The sequence below is a fragment of the Thrips palmi genome, unplaced genomic scaffold (genome assembly GCF_012932325.1).
Source record: "Thrips palmi isolate BJ-2018 unplaced genomic scaffold, TpBJ-2018v1 HiC_scaffold_18, whole genome shotgun sequence".
In the NCBI taxonomy this organism is placed as follows: domain Eukaryota; kingdom Metazoa; phylum Arthropoda; class Insecta; order Thysanoptera; family Thripidae; genus Thrips; species Thrips palmi.
The window spans coordinates 4769769-4775768 of NW_023144627.1; positions in this window are offsets into that span (position 1 = coordinate 4769769).

Consider the following 6000-nt stretch of genomic DNA (forward strand, 5'->3'; position numbering starts at 1 on the left):
GCCGTGGCCCTCTTATCCTGGAGCAGTTTGCCTCCAAGGACAACGGACTCCATTAAATCCTTGGTCGACCCGCCGGGCCCGCCGCCGGACAGCGCAGACACGGCCACAGAAGTGGGCCTAGACAAGAGCCGAGCCCTCGGCAGCCCTCGGCCCGGCCCCGCACTTTGGCGGGGGTCAGTGTTCGAGCCCGGGCCGAGTCCTCGCCCGTGGCAATGGCAATACTTTCGCACTTCGGACACCACACTCGAAAAAGAAGTGCCCCGAACCCGTCATCAAATTGAGCCCCGCCAGTGAAGAATTTTCTCCAGGCGCGAGACGGTCCGAAATGTGCGAGGCCACACTGTGAAAATCTGTTGTCACTTTATGACAAAAACGCGTATGATATTTTCATCACTTTCAAATCATGACAATCTCATCACAAATTGATGACATTTTCATCAAATCTCCAATACTTATTGCATGGGCGTGACAACAATATCATCAATTTTTTTGATGACATTGTTGTTAGGAAAATTAGCTTTGAAATTGTCATCAAGTGACGAGTTTCAACTAGGCCTAATGTGCAGAAACGTCAACGAATAATGATAATAACGATTGAAGGATGAGAGTGAATTTATGTCAATGTTGAGGGGGGAAATGACAAAATGCAAATTTTTTGGGCCTGTTGTGGCAAACTGATTGGTCCACCTGTATATACGTCCCAGACAGGTTCAAAACATCGACGGCAGAACCCTCAGTAAAAGCAATTCTGAAAAAAATCACTTCGAAATTATTTCTTAACTTTTAACAGTGCAACATGAGAGTAGTAGTTTCCTCGGCGATTTGGGGCTGATCCCCGAATCAAGGGTAGAGCGTGCGACCCTTCGGCGCCTTGCCACGCCTCGCCCCTCTGCCAGGCCCGGCCACCGCCCACTCGGCTCGGCACGGTCCGGCTCGGCCGGGCACAGTGGGCCAGAAGACCGGTGGAGGCGGCCAAAACTCTAGACGCGTTTTGAGCTCCAGCGTCGCTAAATGGGACTCGAACCGAACGTGTGACCCCACCAATGGATTGCTCTCCGAATGAGGAATCCATTGGTGGGGTCACACGACCGGTTCGAGGCCTGTTTAGCGACTCTGGAGCTCAAAACGCGTCTAGAGTTTCGGCTGCCTCCACCGGTCTTCTGGCCCACTGTGCCAGGAGGAGGAGGGTCAGCGACTAATATTGTAGGGCCGCCGGGCCTGGCCTGGCCGGCCGGAGCCGAAAGGGTCGAGGCACTCTAAAAGGCCGGGAGGCCTTAGTCCGTCTTATCGCTAAGTCTGCGCGCCTCTGTCTGTCAATCTGGCTCTGTCTGTGTGTGTGTGCGCGCGTGCGTGTGTGTGTGCGCGTGTGTGTGTGTCTGCCTGTCTGTTGGACTGTCGGTCTGGTCTGCCTGTTTGACTTTCTGTCTGTCTGCCTATGGCTATAGGAACGCCTTAACCAGCCCTCCTGCCTTCGTTGTGTGACACTACAAGGCTCAGCCAGTGTGACGAGTGTGACTCGTGACGGCCTTCAGTACACCGTAAAATTGTCACACAACTGTATTCACATGTAGATCAGAGTTTTTCAGGAGCGAACCTCCAAAAAGACGCACGGTAAAAATGATTCCTGGTTTTCCCAGGAACTCCCGGGAAATCGCCTATGTCTGTACCATTCACCCGTGCGGGGTGAATCTCCAAACGCTGAAGAAAAAGGATTCAGGACCAGGATTCGAACCCACGCGCAAAACTGCCGCAGCTACTTTTTTCTGTTTAGTTTCGCGGTGACAAAGACGCTGTCTCTCACCCGATAAACCTGGTTGGCAAACACGACGACTCTGGAAAGGGAAATAACCCATTTATCTGCCCGCACCCGCTTCACGTCGTCTCGTGTTTCTGTCGCTCCGTCTCTCTCGCACTCGTGGGGCGTTCCGTCTGGGTGCGAGAGAGACCGACGACTTTTCGCCGGATCGCTCGGCGGTGGACGGAAAAGGAGAGCACGCTCTCCACATTTTCGATGCGCCGCGGAGCCCTGCTCGCTTCTGCTTGACTTTGATATTTTCTTTCTCGCAGTGTCATGCCCCCCTCCCTCTTTTTCCGGCCCAACAGCACAGCCACCCCATCCGCCGCACCGAACGTCTTTCTCTCCGTTTCCGGACAAATTTGCATTTTAATCTTGTTGCGGCGAAAATATCATTCCCCAGAACACCCTTTCTGCTCGCTTCTCCTTCCCTTTTTTTCGACCCTTAGCGAGGGGGAGTGAAGCCACGTGAAACTGTCGAGCAAGGGTACCGACACGGCGCCTTGGAAACGAGTCGAGTGGCTGAATCAAGGGGACAAACTTTGAATTTTAAAGTGCAAATTTTCCAATTCCAGATCAATTTTGGATAAGTCTCGCTGACTTGAAGCCAAATTTCCTTGAATTTCAGTGTCAACTTCACTTTTTTTCAAGAATTTCTTTGATTTTAGACCAAATTTCATGAATTTTGAAGACGTATGGCTACAATTCAAGATTGTCCATGAACTTCGGTGTACACTGGTAAAACTAAAGCGTAACTCTATGCTTGAGTCAAGCATAAAGTTACGCTTGAAGACGTTATGCTTGAAATGAAGCATACTCTGGAAATTCCCCCATGCATTTAGATAGGGGGAATCTTGGCGGTTGGGCCTGTTACGCTTGATTTCAAGCGTAACCTGATTACGCTTGAAAACAGAGGGTAATACTACGCTTTAGTTTTACCAGTGTAGAAGTTTATGGATTAGTTACCACTTGGGCTGGACCGAGTGCTGTTTTCCAGCAAGATAGCCACAGCGGAGGGGACTAAGTCCATATTTGCAGTTCCTAGGCAACAAACACGGAAAAAGGGCCTCTAAAAAACCATATTCGTTTTCAGTTTTAAACGTTTAAAACTTGAGACAAAATTCATGCAAATTAGAAGACAGAATTAGTTCGCCTAGCGGGACCCACGTTGATCATCTGACAAAACTCGTTCTCTGCGAGTCTGGCTTGGCGGCCCGCCTCGGACTGGCGCCACTTCACTTCGTCAGAAAGTAATAAGAGAATCCGAGGTGGGGCGAAAAAAATGTCCCATCAAGCCCAACGATTAAAAACGGGGCGCATAATGCCGGACTGGATTACTCCTTCTGGGAAGCAAAATACAATTTAGCTCACAGTATGGCGCAGATTACGCCCGAAAAAGGCGGTGGGAGCGCAACTGGTCGAGGCGCCGGGTTCGAATCCGGACCGAGGTAAATACGCCTTATCTAAACAAGGACGGCTGGTGATGTGACCTACGGCAGCCCACGTACGAGGGCGGCTAGGAAGATACACATCCATCGTACAGTAGCCGCCTGCCAAAACTCGAGACGCGTTTTGAGTTCTAGAGTGGTTAAACAGGACTCAAAACGGGCGTGTGACCACACCAATGGATTCCTCGTTCGGAGAGCAATCCAATGGTTGGGTCACACGATCGGTTCGAGTCCCATTTAGCGACTCTGGAGCTCAAATTGCGTCAGGGACTTTGACCGCCTCCACTGGTCTTCTGGCCCACTGTGCAACGAGGGGCCTTGTTTCCCACACAGAAAAGTGGGCAGGTCCCGTAAGTGTTGACCCACGCAACTGGCTCGGTTCCGGGATTTAGTGCATGGGTGTAAAGTGTAAAGCAGTGCATTTTGCGTACGAACAAGGGCAAATGAGCGCTTTGCCTAATTTTCGGGCGGCGTGTCTAGCATCCTGAAAAAGGGAGCGGGTAGTAACTGGGGGTAATTTCCCCTCCCTCCCCCCTTTCCCCACCCGTTCCCCTCTCCCCTCCCTTTTTCCCCCTTTCCCTCGGAGCCGCGACTGCCCAGACTTCTTCGAGACGTGACCTCAAAATTTCCAGTAGTCGGGACCAAACACAGTACTTTCGCAGCAGTCAGTCAGCCTGCCCCTGAGGGGTTCCTCGGGCCAACCAGCCTTGCCACCATTTTTTGCGGCGCTGGGTTTGTTTTATTTGTCCAGCGGGAAAACAAAATACAGTCTTTCACTTTCATCTCCACCCATCCCTGCCGCGCGCACTGCGCTGCACTGAATCGCTCTTTGCGGCGCCCGCTGCACTACTATTCGTCCTGCTGCAGTGTTTCGGTCGGAGGTGTCGAGAGAGGTGGAAATCCCGGGTTCAAATACCGCACCCGCCATTTCCTTTTTTTACATTAGCAAGTATGAGTTGCAGTTTGCCAAATCAGAGATTGTGTTCTAGTGGCTCAGTGTCTCCGAGCTTGAGTCCGATCCGCAGCACGGGTTCGAGACCCGCCCTCGTACTTTTTGCTCGATAAAATCATGTCAGTCCACTGAGCTGATGTGTGAGCTATGCCAGCTGCTAATTATCTTCCTTGAGGAGAACACTGTTAGCTGCGAGGGGGTAACCACTACCGTAATACCCTGTACACAAAAACCGTGTATTACGCGTAATACACGTGATCGTAATACCATTTTTGGGTCAAATGTGCCAAATTTGGGCATTTTAGGGCCGTAATACACGTGTAATACACCCGTAATACAGCGTAATACCGAGTAGTCTGTACAAGATTTCTTGAAGTGTTTACCCCCTCGGTTAGCTGGGGAAGTCAAAGAAAAAATTAGCTGTGGCAGCTGATAATCTCCGGTGGCGCCTGGTGGCGCCTAGCCAGCCAAGAAATTAGCTGGCCCAACAAATCCTCTTTTTTCCGTGGGTGCACCGGTGTAAAATTCATCAGGATTTTAATCAGGAAATTCCTGATTGGTCAATCAGGATATTTTCTGATTGGAAAATCCTGATGTTTTTTCGCGCACCTCTGATTGATGATTTCTGATTGGTACCAGTTCTGATTGACTATTTCTGATTGTTATTTTTTCTGAGTGGGCAGTTCTGACTGATAAGACAACTTCAAACATCGGTAATATGACCATGCCGGGGCACATTCAAAATTGATGATAACTTCTCTGGGGGGTCAAAACTGAGCCCGATCCAAATCTGAAGTCCGATTTTCGATAGCTCGTGATCAGGCCTCGATATGCCACTGAAGATGATCCGATGTGCATGAAATTAAAATGGCCCTAGTCAAATCGGCTGAACATGTCACATACCAAATTTGAAACCGATATCACAAATACTTTCCATTTTATAGGCATCTGTACTTTGACACCATCAAAATTTTCTGATGTTCTTTTCTGATTTCTGAGCGGCAATCAGCAATCAGAAAAGCAGTCAGAAATTTTCTGATTGCCAATCAGAAATCAAATATCAGGAAATTTCTGATTGGCACTCAGACATCAGAAATCAGGAATTTTCTGATGTCGGTACTCATTCAGGATTTTTTCTGATTGACAATCAGAAATCAGAAAGAATTCCTGATTGACAATCAGAAATCAGAAAGAATTCCTGATTGACAATCAGAAATCAGAAAATCAATCAGGAAAATCCTGATTTCTGATTGGAAATCAGAAATTCAATCAGAAAATCCTGATGGCATTTACACCGGTGTGATGTTTGCCAGCACAGGGATCGGTCTCGTGATGTGGAAATCTCGGGTTCAAATCCCAAACCAACCAATTTTTATTTACTTCTACATTACCAGTTGCGCATTAGTTTGGCATGAGTTTAACATTAGCAGCGTAGCTTGAGCGCACGGAAAAAAATATCTTAGTTGTTACAGCTAAACATTGGTTGTGACAGCTAATGTGTTAGCTGATATGGCGCCAACTAATGTTCTCAGCTGCCACAGTCATTTTCTTGGCTGTAAAAGATAACCCTCATTGCCGTGGTTACAAATTTTTAATGTGCTAATGCAGACAGTAGGAGGTTCAGCTACTAAAACCATGATGCTTTTGCTACCGCAGCTGACAGCGTTTGCCGTGGCAGCTGCTCCCACGTTTGCTGATCCAGCGTGGGGTTCTTAGCTGGGACAACGAATGGGGTTAGCTGCACGCGCAAATCATGCAGTCCCTCGAAGCTTCACTTCAACTGCGATCAAAGTTGCAAAGTATTT